We start from the raw sequence: 24,095 nt of genomic DNA on the forward strand, positions 1-24,095 counted from the left end.
GAATGATAATGGTAGTAATACAAACCAGGTATGCCATTCATTAAAAGGATTATATATTGGAAGAAGCTTTAATGGAAAACAGAAATCTGTTGAGGTCTCTCAGCCTGGGGTCAAATTATCAAGTACTATGGGGCACTGTTATGCCATTTCATAAACAAGGATTTGTCATGGTAGTTTTTTCAAAAACGAAACAAAACAGAAGAGGTCAACCAAATATTGCATAAGGCTATATGGAGGAGTTACTCCTTTTGCTACCAACCCCTACATTTGTACTGAAAATACTAACCAATGGAAGCACTGCACTAAGGTAACACCAAGCCTCCTCACCTGCTTTTATTAAGAAGGCCTCAAAATTGGAGTCCATATGGCTGCAAGACAGGTGGACCAAGAATTACTAGTGATGTCAAGGACAGAATATCACTGGTATAGTTGCATTTTCATAACTATTGACTGTTGAAACTTTGGGAAAATCAGGTTTCCCTGCATAGAAACTCTGTAATATGGATAGGCAACTTTTTGTTGGCTTGGGTTTTCATACAAACCATTGCAAGAAACAACACTGCAGTGACTGGGGTGATGATCCAAAATGAATAGCACTCTTATTGCTGTGGTTAGAATGCAGTACTGCAGGCTACTTCTGCTGATTGTTGGCTGCCAGAAGTTTGGCAGTTCAAATCTCACCGGCTCAAGGTTGACTCAGCCTTCCATCCTTCCGAGGTGGGTAAAATGAGGACCCAGATTGTTGGGGGCAATATGCTGACTCTGCAGACCGCTTAGAGAGGGCTGTAAAGCACTGTGAAGCAGTATATAAGTCTAAGTGCTATTGCTATTGCTACTGTGACTAGGCTGCAAAATTCTGAGGGATCACTAGGTGGCAGTAGAGAAACACAACGTTCCAACTCCTTGTGGCCATCTGGTGGCTGGCTGGATTTGCGCAGCAGATCTGATAACCCTACTGTCACACATACTACTGTATTGTAGTGGGACTGAGAAAGATCTTTTTTCTCCCTGGCTTTTTGGAAATAATATGTTGTAATTCTATCCATTTTGTATAATTGCTCGTGATGTTATGTGTGAACCAACCATGGTTAAAACAAACCGTGCCTCGGCACAATATAAGACTAGCTCTGCAATAAGAGAGGCAAAGGCTTTAAATAGCAGCTGAGGTAGCATCTATCAAGAAGCTCAAGCATTTCCTCTTTGCAGTCAGGAAGAGCTGGCAATTTTACAAGTCCAGGCAGGATGAATTCAAGCAGGAAGGAGACCGGTCTGCATTTTGATCCCTGCCTTGCCATTTTGATCCTGATCTTGTCAACTTGGGAATGTGGCTTCTAGGGAAACCGATCTAATTGCCTCCCGCTGCCCGCTTTTCCACATGCTCCGGAAGAGTCTTCCTGGTGCTTTCCCCATTATCCAGGTGGTGAGGATATACTCTGCCAGGTTGTCAGCAGTAAAAACCATGTGCTTAGTTACGAGACAGAATCTGACAGATTTATGAGCACTTTAGACTGAGGGGCTGGGCCAGTAGGATGTAGAAGGCAGGTTTCTCTTGTAAACCAGAACTTCAATCAAGTGGGGTGCCAACATCATTTGAATATATCTGCTGCTTTGTGCTTTTTTGCTTCCCCTCCCTTTCTCCCCCCACCCTTCCAGCTTTTTCCTCTGGAGGCTGGAGCAATTTGTTGAAGGAGTCCATAGTGAAGAACGGGTGGGGAGGACCTGAGACAAAAGAAAGTGGGGACCCTTGTTCCATCTGGAGCCCCATCTTCTTCTTTTCTGACAACTTTGTTTCCAGGTGAAGGAGGAAGAGAAGAATATATTGCTCTTATCATTGATCTGAACTGGTTTCTGACAATATTTGTTGTCAAGACAAAGGATTAAAGATTGCACTTTCATGGAACCCTTCAGTTTTTAAAGCCATGAACACAAGGAGGGCCAGAGGCAGGGGTGAAATCCAGCAGGTTCTGACAGGTTCTGGAGAACCGGTAGCAGAAATTTTGAGCAGTTCGGAGAACCAGTAGTGGAAATTTTGAGCAGTTCGGAGAACCGGTAGCAGAAATTTTGAGCAGTTCGGAGAACCAGTAGTGGAAACTTTGAGTAGTTCGGAGAATGGGCAAATACCACCTCTGGCTGGCCCCAGAGTGGGGAGGTAATGGGGATTTTGCAGTATCCTTTCCCTGGAGTAGGGTGGGAATGGAGATTTTGCAGTATCCTTCCCCTGCCACGACCACCAAGCCACACCACACCCACCAAGCCATGCCCACAGAACTGGTAGTAAAAAAATTTGGATTTCACCACTGGCCAGAGGGTGCCCATCACTGATCTAAAACTATTTTGTGGCTTAAGGGCACACAACGTCTTGGCTAGCTCTTTTTCTCTGTTGAGATCAAAGATGCTCGGCTGACGGATGCACAACTGTCACGTGGAAAGGATTCTGCTTCTGTTTCTTGGACTAAAAGGCTCCAAATCCCTTCCATGGCTGAGGCCTGTAACTGTGTCCAATATTCTAGCTAATAGTTTGACTATTAGTCCAAAATTGATGAAGATTCAGTTTTCAAGCAAATGTTCTTATTTTTATACAGGTAGTCCTTGACATACAGCAGTTCATTTAGTGACTGTTCGAAGTTAACAACGGCACTGGAAAAAAATGCCATGACCATTTTTCATACTTACAATCGTTGCCGTCTCCCCAAGTTCACACGATCAACATTTGGATGCTTGGCAACTGATTCATATTTATTTATTTATTTATTTATTATATTTCTATACCGCCTTTCTCCCATATGACTCAAGGCAGTGTACAGTCAAGAAAAATATAGATACACAAACATCATAAAATTGCTAATTAAAATTATTATTATAATATAGTTTGGCCCAATTAAATAGAACCTAAAATTAGATAACATTTTAAAAACATTCACATGTTCATATGTTTATGATGTTCCCGCCTGTTGGAACATCAGGGGTTTTTATGATGGTTGCAGTGTCACAAGGTCATGTGATCACCTTTGGCAACCTTCTGATAAGCCAAGTCAACGGAGAAACCAGATTCACTTAACAAACATGTTGCTAACTTAAGAACTTACTATTGCAATGCTCTCTACATGGGGCTCCCCTTGAGGAGCACCCGGAGGCTCCAACTGGCGCAGAGTACGGCCGCGCGGGTGGTAATGGGAGCGACATGGCGCTCCCATGTAACACCTCTCCTGCGCGAGCTGCACTGGCTCCCGGTGGTCTTCCGGGTGCGCTTCAAGGTTTTGGTTACCACCTTTAGAGCGCTCCATGGCTTAGGACCTGGTTACCTACGGGACCGCCTACTACCACCAATAGCCTCCTACCGGCCAGTACGCTCTCATAGAGAGGGACTCCTCCGGGTGCCGTCAGCCAAACAATGTCAACTGGTGGCCCCTAGGGGGAGAGCCTTCTCTGTGGGGGCACCTACTGTCTGGAATGAGCTCCCCCCGGAGATACGGAGGATCCCGGATCTGCGCACCTTCCGCCGCGCTGTGAAGACCTTTTTATTCCACCAGGCGGGCTTGGCCTAAACTTTTCCCTCTTTTTAATATGTAAATTTTAATCTGCTTTTAAATTATTGGGGTGTTTTAATTTGTCTGGGCCAAAATGGTTTAATTCGATTTTATCTGGTTTTTAAATTTTTTGTATCTATGTATTTTATTGTTTGGCTGTTCACCGCCCTGAGTCCTTCGGGAGTAGGGCGGTATATAAATCAAATAAACTAAACTAAATAAACTAAACTGCAGTTAAGCACTTAAGGATTGTGGCAAGAAAGGTTGCAAACTGAGGCAAAATTCAGTTAACAACTGTCTCACTTAGAAACCGAAATTTTGAGCTCAGTTGTGATCCATAAGTCAAGGATCACCTATTTACTGTTTGTTATTGTTCATAGGTTATAACCCTATAAATTTTATAGGAATGCAAGTTCTAACGGGTAGACACATATTTTAATCTGCGGGCCTCAATTGAAAGATACACAAATTTGTTCCTTGAGGCTATTCTCATTGTAAATTAATATAACGTGGAATGAAAAAGAAATTAGAAACAGCTATCCTAACACTGTGTGGTACATGTTCTTAAACTTCATGCTATCTCAACGTTTGTCCAGTTTCTCAGAAATATATACTGAAATACATTATGTGCACACAAGTACACTGGATAGAAATATGTAAGTTTATTTCAGTTTCATAAATTGGCATAATAACAGCCCGATAAAACTGAGGACAGGAGAACTTCTTATTTTTATTTGTTTATTTATTTCTCATCTACTTGCACGCATAATGTTTATTGTAATTTTGTAGCCATTGCTTTCAGTAGGAAGAAAAATAACGGCACACGCTTCAGGTTTTACATAGTTTCCCTACCAAATAACACAACTCTGTTTCAAAAGTGTGCCCAATAAAGAGGCTTTGGAGCTGTGGATGTAAAACCTCATCTATTCTGCTCTGAATCCATCATCTTATGGTTTTCCCATCCCCTGGAGCCATTACAATCATCTGTTCTATTAGTCAAGGAAAACCTTTCTCTCAGTAAGCAATCCACCTTCTTCATCCTTGTTTTTGTTGTTGTTGTTGTTGTTGTTGTTAGTCGCGAAGTCATGTCCAACCCACTGCAACCCCATGGACAACATTCCTCCAGGCCTTCCTGTCTTCTGCCATCCTCTGGAGTCCATTTAAGCTCACGCTTACTGCTTCAGTGACTCCATCCATCCACCTCGTTCTCTGTCATCCCCTTCTACTTTTGCCCTCAATCTTTCCCAGCATTAGGCTCTTCTCCAGTGAGTCCTTCCTTCTCATTAGGTGGCCAAAATATTTGAGATTCATCTTCAGGATCTGGCCTTCTAAAGAGCAGTCAGGGTTGATCTGCTCTAGGACTGACCTGTTTGATCTCCTTGCAGTCCAAGGAGTCTTCTCCAGCACCATAGTTCAAAGGCCTCAATTCTTTGGCGCTCAGCCTTTCTTATGGTCCTTTCTTCATCCTTATAGTAGAGAATTACAAAATTTTATTATAGCAATACTGCACTGCATTTATAGATGTTAAAATAAGTTCTGAACAATTTTAAATTTGTACTCTTAGTTGTCTTCTTCAACTATAAAAATATTTCCTGGCTTAATTGTTCAACTTATTTTATCGCAATTTCATATTTGTAGATTGAATAAAGTGTCTCGAGGGAACCATTTGCAAGCTTAGCCAGTAGGGTCAATACAGTCATAGAAATCATAGAATCATAAGGCTGGAAGGGACCTCAAAGGTCTTCTAGTCCAGCCCCTTATTCAAGGCAGGAGTTTTATATCATCCCAGCCAGATGGTTGTCAGGAAATTTCTAGGTTGGATCTCTTTTTCCATCTGTTACTCCTTGTCTTGCCCTCAGCTGCTTTGGAGAATAAGTTGACTCCCTCTTCTCTGTGATAACATCTCAAGTATTGGAAGACTGCTATCATATCATGTCTAATCTTCCTCTTTGTTACACTAGACATACTTATCCCAAAGATGTTTTTTCAAGAGGCAATTGGACTTTCTTTTCTTTGAAGACGTTTCATTTCTCATCCAAGAAGCTTCTTCAGCTTCTTCAAAGCTTTGGAAATCTTGTATTTTGATATAGAGGCATTCTTTTCAGATTCCATCTGGATACACTTATCCTATTGTGAGGAGACCCAGTAGCTTTCTGGTCTTAGATTTTGGGTCAGTCACTCTCTCTCTCAGCCCGACCCACATCACAGTGTTTTTGTTATAGTTGTTATGGGGAAAATAAGAGGAGGAAGGAGGATTAGGTATGTTCACCATCCTTGAATTATTAATAAAAATAATAAACCTGTTTTTTTAAAAAATAGAAAAACCTTTGTAAGTTCTTTTTCAACATATAGGTAGTCCTCGACTTACAAAAGTTTGTTTAGCGACCGAAGAAGTTACAACTGAAAAAAGTGACTTATGACCGTTTTTCACACTTATGACCGTTGCAGCATCCCCATTGTCATGTGATCAAAATCCAGATGCTTAGCAACTGACTCATATTTATGACGGTTGTAGTGTCTCAGGATCATGTGATCACCATTTGTGACCTTCTGATGAACAGTCAATGAGGAAGCTGGATTCACTTAACAACCATGTTACTAACTTAACAACTGAGGTGATTCACTTCACAACTGTGGCAAGAAAGGTCGTAAAATGGGGCAAAACTCACTGAACAACTGTCTCACTTAGCATCAGAAATTTTGGCCTCAGTTGTGATTGTAAGTTGAGGACTACCTGAATAAGCCATCGAAAGGTTTGATCTTCCATAATACTGCCAAGTAACTGCATGGGTCCCATCACCAGATGTTGAGCTGAGTCATGATCCTTCTCATTTTTAAAATCAGAATTTCACAGGTATTCTGTCAAATCCTTGCTGAAATTAAGGTATAATATCTCTGCAGCATCCCCACAATGTATTATAGAAATATATTGCTGAGCACATTGTAAGCCGCCCTGAGTCTTCGGAGAAGGGCGGCATATAAATCAAATAAAAAAAAAAATGTTACAACAATTAAAAAATGAGATTTTAAATGGTCAAGAATTGTTTTTAACAAATCCATGTTGACTTCTAGAAATTACTGCATTGCTTTCAAGCTTTTTACAGTGTCATCATTTTATAATCTACTTTAAAATTCCCCCAAGAATTGATGTCAATCTGATTAATTCCAGTTCTTCTTTTTGTCTCCTTTTTGAAAATAGTATCAACAGTTGCTCCTTTCTGGCTGTTTGATATTTTATCACTTCTTCAAGATTTCTAAAGATAATGGATAACTCTGGAACCAGAGCATAGGAGATTAGTTTTATATGATAGATATTATCTATCTATCTATCTATCTATCTATCTATCTATCTATCTATCTATCTATCATCTATCTATCTATCTATCTATCTATCTATCTATCTATCTATCTTCCTACCTACCTACCTACCTACCTACCTACCTACCTTATCTATCTATCTATCTATCTATCTATCTATCTATCTATCTATCTATCATCTATCTATCTATCTATCTATATCTATCATAGGTATTATGAATCTAAGATTGGAAGTTTTAAAACTTTATTGCATGTCTCTCCTGATGTTCTTAGGAGAGATGAATGAAGAACTCCTGAAGTACATGCCAAGAGTATGTATTCCCAACATGAAGTTCAACCCAGTTTATTCCAGATGATCAATTTAGTGACAATGGCAAAGGCATCCATTCATACTGCATGAAAGAAGGCAATAGTAAATCACTTCTGTATTTTTACAAAGAAAATCACACAGACTACAACATATAAAATGATTGATCATATAGTGCCAGATGATAGTCCCTTCAAGTTGGATGGCACCCAACATCCGAGTGAGGAAGAACTGTGAGCCTAATGGCCTTTATGACATGGCTAGATTGAAGCCTTTGAGACAGATAGTTGCTAATAGAAACTTTCTTTACAGAAAAAGCTGCAAAGACAGGATTATTGTATATTGGGAACATGGAATTTAAGAAGCATAAACATGAAGCTCAACACAGTGAAATATGAAATGAAATGACTACACATTGACATCTTAAACATCAGTGAGTTGAAATGGACTGGAATTGGACACTTTCTCTCAGAAGATCATGCTGTTTATTTTTCAGGATATAAAAAACAAAGAAGGAACTGCATTGTTTTTATTGTTGGGAAGGTATAGCAAGAGCATTTCATATATTTCATGCAATCAATGATCAAATAAACCAATTTGGCTTCATGGGCACCTTTTACATGACAAATAATCCAGGTTTATGCTCCAATCACTAATGCAGAAGAAAAGAAGGATGATGAGTTTTACGATCAAGTTCAATTTGAAACGGATAGAATGTGCAAGCAAGGTATAATTTTTTGTGAATGGAGACTGGAATCCCAATACTGGAAAAATTAAGGAGGGAAATGTCATTGGATTATAACGCTGAGAAAACTGAAATGAAATAGAATGATTTACCAATTTCTGCCATTCTAGATATTTCTTCATAGCTAACACTTTTTTCAAACAACCAAAACAACGCCTGTATATATGGACATCACCCAATGGAGTTTATATAAATTAAATTACTGTATTATTGCCTATGGGAGATGGAGGACCTCAGTTATAGCATCAAAGACATGCTGACTACAGATGCTGACTGTAGAACAGCTCATAAACCCATGCACAAATTCCAAGTTAAACTAAAGAAAAGGAAGACAACCAGTTTCCAGAATATGATCTTGAGTGTATACCCACCTATTTCAAGGAGAACATCAGGAATCACTTTGAATCTCATTGATAGGGAGCCAGGAGAACTGTGGCATGAACTTAAAAGAAGTTGTTTAGAATTAATGTGAAAAGAGACTGTCAAAGGTGAAGAAAAAACAAACAAAAAAGCATAACAGATTTGGAGCAAACTGTGGAAATTGCCAAGAAGAGAAGCCGAAGCCAAGAAAGACAAACATCTTACGAAGAAACTTAACAAGGAGTCTCAGAGAGCTGCTGGAAGAAAGAAGAAAGAAGCAGAATTAGAACAACATCTGTAAAGACATTGAATATGGAAACAGATACATTTTTCACAAAGAAAGTCTTCCAAAAGGTCTTTGAAGGAAGTTCCAGCCTCAAACTGATTACCTAAAGAATTCCAGTGGACAGATATTAACTGGTTCAAAGTAGATCAAATAAAGATGGAAGGAATGTAATGACACGCTGTACAGTAGAGATGTCAACATCTGACACTTAGAAGATATTCATGATACTTAGAAGAACTTCTAGTACAAAAAGATTAAGTTAGATCAGTATTCTGGTCCTTACCAAGTCAGAAGGCTACAAGAATCCATAGATATCTGCAGGCAACTGAAGAAGAATCAGTGAAGGTTGTAACCAAACTATGCCAAAAATCTGGAAAACAATATAGTGGCCAACATATTGGAAGAGATTACTCTACATTAAAGAGATCTAACAGAGATTAGTCTACAAAAAAAGAGATTTAACAGAGTGTGCCAACTATTGTACAACATCCTTAATTCACATGCTAGCAAAATAATACTGAGCAACATTCATGAAGATTAGAACCTTACATGCAAAAAGAGATACTAAATGTCTAAGCTGGCTTTAGAAAAGTCCAAGGAACATAAGACATTATTGCAGATGCGTGATGGATAATTGAGAAACCTCCAAAATTCCAAAAAAGAAGTCAGTATGTGCTTTATTGATATCCCATTGATCATGTCAAGCTGTGAAATATGCTTGGAGAAAAGGGAATCACAAACCATCTCATTGTCCTCATGTGAAACTTATGTATAGGTCAGAAAGCCGAAGTACAGGTCGAATATGACAAAACAAACTGGCTGCAGGTTGGCAAAAGAGTGAGAGAGCTGTATACTCCCTCCTCCCACACACACCATTTATACAATTTATATGCTGAATATATATTAACAGAAGCTGGATTGGAAGAAGAGGAACATGATTTTAAAAGTGAAGGAAGAAACATCAATAACCTGCACAATGCTGATGACACCAGTGTGATAGCTGAAAATGCAATGGATCTGCAAGTTCCAATAATAAGTCATGAGACACAGTGAAAAAAGGGAACTAAAATTAAATATAAACAAGACAAATTGAATATAACATATAAAATTGGCAAGGGAGATTTTGAAATGGTAGCTAGCTTCTGCCTTTTGGGATCAAGCATTAACATTAAAGAAACAGGCAGTTAAAAATATGCTGCAAACTAGTTCTTGGTGGAGCAGCCATGAAGGCCATGGAGAAGATATTCAGATGCTGTCCTGAATCTATACCTACAAAGCTCAGAATCATGCAAGCCATGGTATTCCCTGTGACACTCTGTGGAAGCAAAAGTTGGACTTTGAAGAAGTAGGGTAAAGAAGAGTATTGATGTTTTTGAACTTTGGGTTGGGAGAAGACTCCTGAGAATGCCATGGACAACCAAGAAAACAAATTGATGAATCATTGAACAAATCAACTCAGAGTTCCCACTCAAGGTACAAATGACCAGGCTCAAGTTATCCTACTTGAGATACATCATGTGAAGACTCAGCTCCAACACTATGAAAGGTGGAAGGAAAGGAAAGAAGAGGACAATCAGCATTAAGTAGCAATGGATGCCCTTGGATCAGGTTAGGGACAGATCACCATAGAGAAAAGCTATCTTCATTCTTGCTGGAATCCTCATTGCCTTGATGGCACATAATCAATCAATAATCAATTGCCTCATCCATCAGTTTTGAAATGTAGTCCATCCTTTTCCATTTGCCTGAAAATGTTTGGAAGGGATTAGAAAAACAGGAGCTGTGTAAATCTGCCTAGTAACATTTTGCCATCTCTACTGAGCAGCTGGTAAATCAATTTTCTTCCTCTCTTTCTCTGCTAAATCATGGGTATCCAAAGATCTGGGGAATGGGTGTCATGAGTCCAAGTAAACTCTTTGGTTTATTTCCCACAAAGAGCAGGCTCTTCCCCATTCCCCTATGTTGCATGGCAGCCAGTGTTAGAATGTGATGTCTGCTTCAAAACCTATTTAGACTGTGCCATGGCAGTGTCAGGGATGTCAATATTTAATCTAGGCTAGCATGAGCCTCCTGTGAAAGCTCCCTCTCCTGACCTCCACCTATTTTAGCAAATATGTCTTGAATGCAGAGTTTTGTCGGGTGGGAGGACAGAAAGACAACAAGTTGACATATACCATCTGCACTGACTACAACAGTTTCCAGCTTCCAGTCTTTCCCATCTCTGTCTGGATTTTAGCATTATTTAAAACTGTGACTCAAGGAAGTTGCTGGCTTCTACATTTCGAGGTTTCCACCAGGACTCTCAATGTCTACAATCTTTCCTTCTCCTTGTTTTGTCATGAGGGTTGTAGAACAGGTGAGACAGTGTGTATGTGCATATGAGTCATCTATGGAGATTCTCAGTCATCCAGGTCATGGTTGTCCCAAAGGTGCTTTTTTTTTCAAGAGGCAACTGGACTTTCTGGTTTTTCTTTGAAGATGTTTCACTTCTCATCCAAGAAGTTTGGAGGAAACATCCCCCACCATCCAGTCAGAACTGAAGAAGCTTCTTGGATGAGAACTGAAACGTCTTCAAAGAAAAACCAGCAAGTCCAAATGCCTCTTGAAAAAGCACTTTTGGGATGTGCATATGAGACCTTTTCCTTTCTTTCAATACAGGTAGTCCTTGTTGTGACTCCGACCCCCGAGCCCGTCTTATCGGAGGGAGAAGACTCTGAAAGTGAAGGAGAGGAGTTGGCAAGGCCTCCCTCTCCAGACCCTCCTCTCTGGCAATGCCTCAGGTGTCTCCCGAAGGAGAAAAGATAGGTCAGGAGCCAGGCATCTCCGAGCAGCCGCAGTTAGACAGCGACGGAGATAAGTCTTGGCTGGATCCCCGCCAGTGTCGGAAAGACAAGCGCACGCAGCAGAGAAGGAGGCATGCCAGAGATTAAGCTGAGTCACTGGACCACACCCCACAGGGGATAAAAGGGGGTGTGGTGGCCATTCAGGCTCTGTGACCGACAAAACTAAACAGCTAGCAAGTCAGACTGTGTCTCTGGAACTTCGTTATCTGCCTTCCTTGGATTTATTATGGACTGGACTTGACAATTCTTTGGCTTTGTGAATTTATTTTGGTTTATCTGATGGAGGAGGAAAACCTCCCTCTGTGAGTAAAGTTTTTGGCAAGCAGCTACTGGGTTGCTGCCAATTCTGTTATCGAAGGAAATTATTGTCTACAAGTTTATTTTAACTCCTGGCTGACTGTTTGTGTGCGTGTGTCAGACGGGGACAGAACAGTCCTTGACTTACAACGGTTCATTTAGTGAACGAAGTTACAATGGGACTGAAGACCATTTTTCACACTTACGACCACTGCAGTATCCCCAGGGTCACATGATCAAAATTCAGACTCTTGGCAACTGACTCATAATTATGACAGCTGCAGTATCCCAGGGGTCATGTGATTCCCTTTTGCGACCTTCTGACAAGCAAAATCAATGGGGAAGCCAGATACACTGAACAACAGTGTCACCAACATAACAACTGCAGTGATTCACTTAACAATTGTAGCAAGAAAGGTCATAAAATGGGGGAAAATTCACTTAACAAATGTCTCACTTAAGAACAGAAATTTTGGGCTCAGTTGTGGTTGTAAGTCGAGAACTCCCTATGAGAAGAAAGCCATCCATGGCAAGCCCAGGCTGCTGCAGTGTCTTTCTGTTCCTCAATGCACCCAATTCGCCTGGTGTTAGGAAGATGACTGCCAGAGTTCCTGAACAAACTCACTAAAGATTTTCCAACCTAAATTAAAAGGAATTGCATTTTTATATCACAAATAAGGATAGTTCTATTGTTTTTATTGCATAACAACCATTAATGAAGAGCCATTTCAGAGGGCTTTCATTGTTCAAAGACTAAAGTTCAATTCATATCTTCAGCACACACTAGAAAATGCAATGCCTCTCCAATCACGTACCTGGCAAATTAGAAATGTAAATAAATTTATGGCCATTATTAGAAAAATGAGAGAAAGGACCCTATATAGGACATCTAGTTATATAAAAGAGTGGTGATTAGGCAGCATCAAGATTTTTAAAAAAAATAGAAATAAAACACAGACACTAGCAAACATTTTTATAATAGATCCGTTGAAATAGGCCAAGCACATGGCCAAGATGAATGGATGGACTTCATTAGAAGATGTCATCATGCTTATGAAAAACAAAAGAAGGAGTGTAACTGGGACTTCAGGATCTACAGGGGAACCTTGAAGACCATCCAAAAGCTGTACCTGATCCAGAATACAGCAGCACACACAGTTTTGGGTGCCCCCGGGTTTACCCAAGTAACACCACTTCTCAGTGGCCACCCCAGCTCTTTAGAATAACTTCTCATCTGAGACCTGTGGGCTCCTTACACTTTTGACTTTCTGGACAGTCATAAAGATCTGACCTTAAACGTTAGACTAAGATGGATGGTTGCTTGGTCTGGCACCCAAAAGAAGGGTACATCTGTTTTTAACTGAATGTTTATTGATTGCTGTGAGCTGCCTAGAATCATGTGCCACCATACATGCTCCTCAAATAAATAATAAATGAATAAGTGAGTTATTGCTATGGTGAATGATAGGAGACTCTGGATTGTTTGATTATAGTTATGGTTATAGTTTCAGGTTTTATGTGGTCCACCATGGATTTTATGACCTCTTTAGTTTTGTTGTTGTTGCTGCTGCTGCTCTTAATTGCGATCAACTACCAAGAATCTGGTTGATTGTGGCAGGTAATATTTGATAAATACATGCATGCATATATACTACTTGTACCAAAGACCATTGCCACTTCCTGCAGTAGGAAGTGCTTTTGTCCTAGATGATTCTCCAACTAGTTTCAGAAGAATGTTTCTCAGTTGTCATATTTTATTAAGAAATAAAAGTTAGATATCTTTTGTGGTATTGGAATTGTACAGACGTCTACTACATCCTCTCCATCAAACACTTCCTTTTTGTGCCTTTGAGTCCAGTTTTTAACTCTTAGCGACTGTCTAAACCAATCCCTGCAGTTTTCTTGGCAGGTTTTTGGAAGTGGTTTATCATTGCTTCTTTTCTAGGGTTAAGAGAGAGTGACAGGCCCAAGGTCACTCAGATAGCTTAATAATTAAGGTGGGACTTGAATTTCCAGTCTCCTAGCTTCTAACCCGATTCCTTATCCACTACACCAAAGGAGCTCTCCCATCAGACACTACTCCCTGTAAACTAAGAAAGTGCAGACTTAACCCAACAGTTTATAAAAATGCACATTTGGAACGAAAGAACTTTGGGTCTCAGAGCAGTCGCTGAACATAGAGGCTGACTTTTGAGCAGCAGAAATGAGATGAACTCACAATCTTTCTATACACAAAAAGCCACTTTTCGGTTATCTTTGCTCTAATTCAGAAATGGAGATCATTTTGTTCTTCTTGATATTCCATTGCATTAAAATCCAACAAGCAGGAGTCACAAATGCTCATTCATCCTCTGCAAATAATTGCGCGAAGATTCTGAACGATGCATGTCATGAAGGCACCAAGGAGTTAAGCTCAGCTGTAGAGAGGCTTCATTCTTTCCCCTGCTCTGTCAAGTGCATCATGTACTTGTTTGCACCCACAGATTGTCTTGGCTTGCAAAATGCGTATTGTGTGAACATGAAGCTACATTAGGCCTGGTGACTCACCAGAGCCAGGAAAGACAATCCTCTCCTTCTGCCGACATTCCTCTCATTCCAGGGCCAGCTGTGTGTGTCAGGCCTACTTTCCTGTTGGTAAACTGGGCTAATTGTTTTTTGTGTTTTTTTTTAATTTTTACAAAATGTAACTCCCTTTTTCATTGCGGAGGAACAATCCCCAAACCTCCCATTGTTGGAATGCTGACATAAACAGCCAAATATAGAGAGGAAGTCTGTAGCGGTTCCTATTTCATGACATCTGCTGTTTCGCACAGAGACTGTGCCTACTGCTTATAGATATATTAAATCAGGTTCTAAACATGACAGGTCTAATCCGCATAACCAAAGACAAGAAGCGCATTATGCTCCGCAATGTACAGTTGTACCCATTCCATCACAAACTGATCATGTTCAGCTTTATGTCCGGTACGTTATATCCAATGCATTCAACATAATAAACTAGATAGATTACATTTGATGCCATACAATACACGAGATGTTAGACAAGATGCCCTCCTGATAGAGTCTGTGTTCAATGAAGCATATGGAAATCCTGCCTTTGGCAGGGATGGTAGAATCAAGGGGTAGCATTCTTGAATGATGGGATCTCTCAGTTCTATTTTCTGCAGGAAAACGATCCACCCACATATGTATGATGCTATACCAAGAGTAAGCAATGCGGTGGGTTTTGTTTCTTCATGGAAGGTCGGATGAGCTGGTGCTATTTTTCTCAGCCAGTCAAGACAGAGAATGCAAAAAAGACTTTGCAACCTTCTTAATAATATTATGAAGGAGGTTTTCAGGGCAACGTGTCTCCTCTGAATATCTCATGATCTTCATCCCCGATTTTGGAGCCTTCTTAACAATATTATGTAGCAGCATTTCAGAGCGCTCATCTCCTTTGAAGATCTCATGATCTTCATCGCTGAATTTTACATCTATTCTTAAAAAAAAAAAAAAAGACTACTGTGCCTGATTATGATCAGGATGATCTTGCCAATGGTGGAGATTAAAAAGTTAAAAAGAAAATCAACCTCCCTCCACTCTCCCTCCTCCAACTCCATCTTATCTTTGGAAAGTTTGGAGAAAAGAAAAAAAAAAAAACCCTAACCCACGTTCTAATGTCTAGGGGATTAGGGGTTTTAGATTGTGGTATTTTAATGGGGTAAGCCGCCCGGCGTCACTATGCAGCGTCCATATAAATGTGTTTAATAAATAAATAACAGGCTGTGGAGCTTAGGAACAATTAAACAAAGGATGCAATCTCATACTGTGTAATGTTATATAATGTTTAAGAGGCATAGCTTTCCAAAAAAGGAAAACCAACCGTTCATCATGAATCTTTGGAGTGGGGGGGGGGGGAGATGATTAACCTTGGGTTTGGGAGGGGGAGGGAAAGGACGAGAATCCTCCCTTATTTTTCCTTGCCAGGATGGACACCCCCTCCCTTGCCCTCGGGGCTTAGAAATGTCAACATGAAGGGCACCCAGGGGCCTTGTATCTCTGCAAAGATTCTCCCACAAAGGGGCCAAGTTCTGTAATGTTTAACATCCAAACAAAGAGGCCTGTCTTTGCGAAAGGAGCGGAGCTGCCCAAATGGTAACTACCCAGCCCTGTTATCTCTGCTCTCCTTCCAAGACCAGCCTCAGCAAGGTTGAGCGGCTTGTTTAATTTTTAACCATGTTGATTGCTGTTTGGAAAAAATGGGGTCTTTAAAACACACATGTGTGCAGAACTGAATTTCCAAATCTTCAGACGGTGTTCCTATTGCAGTGCTCAAACAATCCGCATTGTTTGAGAATGGAAAACCTACAAGGCCTTTTGACAAAATGGCCCCCACCTCCGCCTGCCTCAAAAACATAGGAGGAACCTGCAAATCAAGAATTGAGATTGTTTTCTATAAAATAAAATAGTTAAAATTGTCTATAAAAAGTGAAGCCCAACATATTACACTGGAGGGGCTGACCCCTTGAAGCAAAGTAACCAACAAAAAAACCCACAGAATTTTGGTGCAATAATCATTTGCTACAGTTTGTTATTTAGTTCTGATGTTGGTGGATTAGGCTGGTGGATTAGGTTTGTTCTTATTTTCCTGGAGGAAAAAATTAAGTCGCAAAAGTGAAGTAACAAAATTAAAAAAAAAAAAAAACTTTAAACCCTCCCCGAGTCTGGAGGAATAAAGGACAATTTCATAAGGCTAATTAATGTTATTTGATTTTTGACACTCCATATTTTGGGGCCAGCACCTAATCTGGAGAGGCAGTTCCCAAGTTTAAAGTAGGAGTAACAAATAACTTCTCCACCCTGCTAATTAGGGTACTTAAGAATCCAAAGAAATTTGACTTGAGTTATTAGGGGCAGAAGACAGGCACTGTCTCCTATCCATTCTCCCCCACCCCAAATGAATTAAAAATGAACAAAACATGGGGCTTTCATAACCCTCAATGCCCAGTGGTTGAATTAACCCATCTAATAGCAGGGCCAGTCTTGGCAGATCAAGACTGAAATGCTTATTCTTCCTCCCCCTTCTCCACCCCCAAACCTCCAACATCCACCCAACGTTTTCAGACTTCATAAATTATTCCTCAGGAGCAACTCTTTTTCTGCCCAGTTCCTTGTCTGACAATTAAGGAAGTAGTTATGCATGCCAATGGCATAAATCATTTTGCTTTGTTTTGCCTTTTAAAAGAAAGTAATTGTTTGCCATGTGTTGGTAACATTGCTACCTATAAAAAATGAAACCACAACAAACAGTATTTGGAATAACACATCCCCAGTCTTGCTCTCGTCATGAGGCAAATAGGCACTTGTACATAACGCTCCTAAGCCATTCCCTTCTGCCTCTTTGATGGGGCCAGGATAAACCCTCAGGGCAGGTGGGAATTTGAATCAAGTTGAGCTTTGAACTTGCTGGATGTCCTTTCTGTGTCAAGGGAGCTGTCTTTGAAATTATCAGAGCTTAAAACTATTTCCCCATCTCCGCAGAAACCTGAAAAAGCGCTTAATGCTGTAATTACTCCCCATTTGACAGAATAGACTGGAGATGTGACAATATTAGTGCCACGCTGGAAATTTCGGCTCTATGTTTCCTAACCATTCTCAGTGTGACAGGAAAGAAATGGCTTGCAAAAACATGATTCAAAGAAGAAGAAAAAAATGTGGAGTGAAAAATACCAAGTTCTGCGGTTGGGGTTGATCCTTGTACCATCACTTCATCAGCTTCCATGCCGGAAACTGTCACTACCTAGCCTTCCATCTTCCCTGCCCTCAGAACTGATGAAGCTTCTTCTTGGATGAGAAGCAAAACGTTTTCTTCCTCTTACTCAAGGGAAAAAAAAGGCCCAGTTGCCTTTTGAAGAAAAAAGCACCTTTGAGACAACTGTGACCTGGATTACTGAGAACCTCCACAGACATCCCCCACCCCCCAAGGAAGACTGGCAGAAGAAGCTCCTCTGTGGGGCTTTTTCGAATCATGAAGCATAGAAAGCTGGAGAGGTTGCAGAAGGATAGAGGGGTGAGTACAAAAGCATCAGTAGCCGCTGCCATCTCACATTGGGAAAAAGTCCACTCAGAAACGCCACCCAATGAAATTCACATATTCTCAGAGAATTAAGCAAAAAATCCCAAAGCCTCTTTTTCAATGGAAACAAATGGTTCCTGTATGTAGGAGACAGACTACAGGAAATGGGAGAACAGATTGGAGATTTCCCCATTACATTTTTTGAAAAATAAATGCGAAGAACCATCTAAATATAGACATAGATATATAAAAGCCAGTTTCTAATATCAACTTAGATTTAGTATATTGCAAAACCGCATGAGATATGCCAGCAGAGACTGACAGGAACAAACAGAAACAAAAATTGTGGGTCTAGGACAATTTGCCACAGCCAACTCGCTGCTGCCATCTCGCCACGGCCATCTAGCTGTGGGACAATTCATCACTGGCAATTCCAGGCGGGATAACTCAACACGATAAATGTTATCCACCACTGTTTTTTTGACATTATATCCATTGACAAAAATGCAAAGAATGTCAAAGAAATAGTGGCGGATAACATTTATCGTGTTGAGTTATCCCGCATGGAATTGTCTGGGCAAGTTGTCCCACAGCAAGACAGCCATGGCGAGATAGTCACAGTGAGTTTGGCCATGGTGAATTGTCCCATTCTGAAAAAATGCAGTTTGTAGAGTGGGTGGGGAAAATCCAGGAGATAGTCTTGTGCCACACAGAGCCCTATTCTACTTTTTTATGGGTCCTTTCCGCCTCCTTTCACAGTTTTCTGGTTGTTTGATGGTGTTAGAGGTATCATTGCAGGATGTAAGTTGTTTGTCTGTGGAGATTCTCAGTCATCCAGGTCATGGTTGTCTCAAAGATGCTTTTTCAAGAGGCAACTGGACTTTCTTTCTTTTTTTGCTTCAAGTTTTTTATTTTATAACATATAAAAATTCCATTTTCAATTAAATAAATAGTGAGTTGTCTGGATACAAATAGTCTTAGGAAATGATAATCAAAATGTTTACAACAGTATTCATTACATTAGTATTGATTATAATAATATTAATAACAACAATAATAATAATAATGTTTACTTAATCATTTTAACATACCTCCCTTATATCATTGATCCTTTCGATATATTTCCCTGTTTCTAGCTCCTGTTTTTGTCGACTAACCATTGATAAAAACAGATTTCAGGTCAAAAAGTATTCAGTTTCTTTCTATTCCTTAATTGTAAGTGTTAACCTATCCATTTCTGCACATTCTAGAATTTTTTAAATCACACTTTCATCTGTTGGGATCTCTTCACTTTTCCATTGTTGTGCAAATATAATTCTAGCTGCAGTCAGTACATGTAAAATCAAATATGCATTCCCTTTATTATACTTATCAACAAAAATGTTTCTGTTTTCAAATCAATATGTTGTTTTACTATTTTTTCCAACCATGCATGTATTTTTGTCAAATATTTTTTTTGCTTTTGGACATGTCCACCACATATGATAGTATGAACCAGGTGTCTGATGACATTTCCAACATTTTGGGGATTTATCCTTAAACATCTTTGCTAACCTTGAGGGTGGAAAATGCCATCTATAAAACATTTTATAAAGATTTTCTTTGTATGCAGTAGACATTGTTAGTTTATAATTTATATCCCATAGTTTCTGCCATTTATCTAACTCAATCGGACAGCCAAAATTTTTAGCCCATACTGTCATTGTCTCTTTTACTTATCCTCCATCTTAATACTTAACAAACAGCTATATATTTTCTTTATTAGTTTTTCATCTGTCCCTGTTAATATCTGGTCTAATTCTGTTAATTCTTTATAGAAACCATACATTTTAGCATCTTTCTCATATCTGGATTGTACCTGCACATGTGACCACCATGTTATCTCAATCCCTTGACCACTCAATTCCTGTTTAGTTTTAAGTTCCCCCTTTTCATTCAAAATATCTTTGAATGTAATAGTAATATTCTCCATATCAATAACATTTGGATGAATAAGTGGAGAGGCAACTGGACTTTCTGTTTTTTCTTGGAAGACATTTTGTTTCTCATCCAAGAAATTTCTTCAGCTCTTAAAGGATGTAAGTTGTTCTAAGTAACACTGCCCTATGCAATTGACTGATGATGATTTTGTCAATGCTGATGGTGCTCAGAGGTTGCTCCAGTTATTTTGGGATTGCACCTAAGGTACCTATTGCTATTAGTACTATCTTTGCTTTCTTTTGCCACAGTCATTCTATTTCTATTTGCACGTCTTTGTGTTTTGTTATCTTCTCCAGTTCTTTCTCTTCTTTTCTGCTGTTTCCAGATACTGTCACATCCACTAGCCAGACTTTTTTGTCTTTTTTATTGACAATTGTTATGCCTTGGGTGTTACGTGGCATGTGCAGAATTCCAAAGTCTCAGAACACTTTAGCTTCCACATTTTCTATTACTTGCTCAATTTTATGATCATTATTATTATTAATTTACATGCCACCCATCTCACTATCCAAAGTGACTCTGGAAGGGCCCTTGTTAACCCACTTAGGTGCATGGCAAGTGGCAGATTGGTCACACAAAAAAGAAAGGTAGAAAGGGACCTGCCACCTGTCAAGGGAAAGAATGTGAAAGCTGCTTGGTTTCCTTCAGCATAGAAGAACAGGGAATTGTGCTTTGAAAACATGTTTCCAACTTATGGCCCCAACATCTGTTGTAAGAAGGGAGGTGGGCATCTACTTTCTAGCTCTTTTTTTAAAAAGGAGCACATAGCACAAAGAACCGTGATGGCACAGTGGTTAGAATGCAGTACTGCAAACTAACTCACTGCTCACTGCCAGGAGTTTGATTCTGACCGACTCAAGGTTGACTTAGCATTCCATCCTTCGGAGGTGGGTAAAATGAGGACCCAGATTGTTGGGGGCAATAGGCTGACTCTGTAAACCTCTTGGAGATGGCTGTAAAACACTGGGAAGCAGTATATAAATCTAAGTCCAATTGTGACATAAATATTTGTTCAAATGCTCTTTGTTCATGTTCTTTATGATACTGTAATAGACAGTCCTCAAACTGGGACTCTAGAACAACCTTTCCCAGGCCGATGTTCTCTAGATATACTGGATGCATCCACCTGGGGTGTTGCAACAGCTAAAGACAGATACATCTGGAGGTATCACTTTAGAATCAGTTAGGGCAGAAGGCCCAATCTGGTCTTGGTATTTTAATCTAGTCTTGTTGTTTCAATATGTTTGATTTAACTGGGTTTTCTTGTTTGCTGTATGGTGTCTTTGGCTGTCATGGTCTTCCAAAGGATCTACACCCATATTAGATTGCATTCAGGTTCATTCGTTATGTCCTGACTTGCAAGTCATTGTACTGAAAAGAATCTTTATTAAGTGCGCATCTAGCTGAAAGGCAGTGCAATGTGGACAGATGATGTGTTGGATAGCAACTTTTGATCTGCGGTCCACTCAGTAGGAAAGGCAAAAAGACACTGTCTACCTGGATTAGACTGACAGAACTCTGCCTATTGAGACCAGTCTTTCTCTTCTCACTAAGGGGACCAACACAAGCATTTCACCCAGTTTGCAAGTAGCTCCAGGCCTCTGTGATCCAACATTGCCCGTGTTCAATTTCCAAACCAATTTATTTCCAGCTCAGCTGCAGAGCAGCTGAAACAGAAGTCAAGCTAGCATTTTATTTTGTAACACTTTCAAACACTGCAATTCCAGTGATCTTGTGGGCAGTCCATGTCGCCACTGGAAAAAACTGCCTAACTCCACTCCCAGCTCCTGAGCTTTACACTTCATTCATGGGAAATCCTGGCTTGAGGGCGTCAAGAGATCAACTGCTTTTTGTAAATGTGCCCAGACATAGACACCCTTCATAAAATAGGACATGGTGGTGGCTACTGATGTTATTTTTTTTTAATATGGAATGGGGGGGGGGGAGTTTTTTTAAACATCAAGATCTGCAGTAGTTGGAATGAAACAGTAATTTATTGATATTCTTACCTCCCCATTCCCAGTTTTAGGTCAGCAGAAGTATAGAAGACTAGGGATTAACCTAAAATTGTTCCTGAGAGTTGAGGAAGTGAAAGCGCTGGCCATGTTCAAGGGGCATAAACAGTGGCTCTCCAGAGATTTAAGCAAGAATGTTCCTCATTATCTGGTAACTCATCTTTTTTTACTGGAAATGCCAGGGTTTGAACCTGGGACTTTTTGCACACAAATCATATGCTCTGGTCCTTCTGTTGCCATGCACAGATTTCTTCAGTTGGATATCCTTCCCTCTCTCCCTTCCTCCCTTTCTCCTTCCTTCCTTCCTTCCTTCCTTCCTTCCTTCCTTCCTTCCTTCCTTCTTCTTTCTTTTCTTCTCTCTCTCTCTCTCTCTCTCTCTCTCTCTCTCTCTCTCTCTCTCTCCCTCCCCTTCTCCTGCATTCTTTTGGAGTAGGATATGGAAGAATCAAAATACTGCTTCAGCCTCTCTATCCCAGCCACAGCATGGATGGAGATTGGATCCAATCCAAGAGCCAGAGCCAATATTTCACCTATCTAAATTCAATGGGTGATGTCAGGGGGTCATGTTTAAGGTTCAACAGTCTTCTTTCCTCTCTGCCAGGAAAGATGGGAAGCCACCATTCTTAGTTGTTGTTGTTTTTCACACAGAAAAAGTGTCCTTGCAGGATAAAACAGGGAGCTGCTATCTTCTCCTATAAACTGACACAAAGCACTCTACCCTTACCTTGCATGGAGTGCCTCCTGCTTTCCTGTTTGGAGAAAAGGACAGGCAGCTGAAGCACAGTTGCCTTCACAAGCAAGCTTGCTTAGAACTTTGGCAAGAATGTCCTGTGTCAAGTCTGATGACCATTGCCTTTCCTTTGAAGGAAGTGCTGGGTGCCTGAGATAAAGCCATGCCTGCAAGAATATCTGGGTGCTTGCAGGTAGCCTGCAGATGGGTGAAGCTGAAAGGGGGGGGGGGAAATCTTGCTGGAGTCCCAAAGGACAAGAGATGCAACGAGGTCACACAGAAACTACAAATAGAGGGGCCAAAATAACGTGGGTTTTCTTTATTATGTCAGATTTACGAGTGTGTTGTAAAAAAGATGACAAGCCAATTCAGATAAAGGATGCTCTGGATAATAGGCTGGGGTGGGGGGAAAGGTCCGTGTTTGAGTTCACCCTCAGCGGTGGAAACTGACTGTTGACTTAATTTTGATCGCTCTTTCTCAACCCCGACTCATTTACAGGATTGTTTTGGGGGGAAATTTGGTTGACAGCCTTTGGCGTTCCTGGAGGAAAGGGGAACATTCATGGAACAAATAATTAATAGATAATAAATAAACAATGAAGTAAGGAAGGCATTATCTTCCTTTCCAGTTATATTGGAGCAATTATTTTAACTGAAAGAGTGCAGGGGTGGTGCTGTCTGTGCAGAATCTTTTTCAGGTGGCCTGGAAAAGTTATCCTCTCTCCACATGCTCTGCACAAGCACGCCCTGGCATTTAGCTTGCCTGCCACAGTTTCCTGTCGCCTCTGCCTGATCCTATGGCAGGATTTGGCTCAGGTGTGCCAAGCACACTTGTCTGCCTCACTTCTGTGAAATGGGAAATCCTAAAATGTGGACCTCATGAAAGGCTTCTGAATACAATTCAACCTTTATTTTTAAAGCCCTTGCATGCATATTTTGTAAATAATGGTATTTTATATTGGGTTGTAAATAAGATTTAAATGAGTTTGCCAGTAATTGTATTAAACATTGCAACTAAAAAGAAAAAAGCTAATACACTTTTTTAAAATAAAAAATAAAAACAAAGTGCAGAAAAGAAAAAGCAGAAACAGAAAGAGAGAAAAAAAAAGAATATAGTAAAGAAGAGTCAGTTTGGTCTAGTGATTAAGGCACCAGGCTAGAAACCAGGAAACTGAGTTGTAGTCCTGCCTTAGCTTTGAAAGACCGCAGGTGACCTTGGGCCAGGCTCCCTCTAGGAGCAAGATGTGTTAAATGCTGCCTTGAATTACGGAAGGAAGGAAGGAAGGAAGGAAGGAAGGAAGGAAGGAAGGAAGGAAGGAAGGAAGGAAATATGAAGAATGACTTCCCCTTTCAAAACAATAAATACCGTATTTTGGGGGGGTTTAAGATGCACTTTTCCCACCCCTAAAAGAAGCTGAAAATTTGGGTGCGTCTTATACTCCGAATGTAGCTTTTTCTAAGCTTTTTTTCAGCCATAACTAGGCACTAGCCGAGTGAAGCGATCTCCCCCCCCACCCCCCGCTTTGCCTGCTTTTCCCATTGCTGCTTCCTCTCAGCTGTGCCGTAGAAGCTGTTTTTTATCTCCAAGCAGGGGATAAAAAATCAGCAAACTAATGTGCTGAAGCTGAC

The sequence above is a fragment of the Pantherophis guttatus genome, chromosome 2 (assembly GCF_059756535.1).
Source record: "Pantherophis guttatus breed Tessera chromosome 2, ASM5975653v1, whole genome shotgun sequence".
Taxonomy (NCBI): Eukaryota; Metazoa; Chordata; class Lepidosauria; order Squamata; family Colubridae; genus Pantherophis; species Pantherophis guttatus.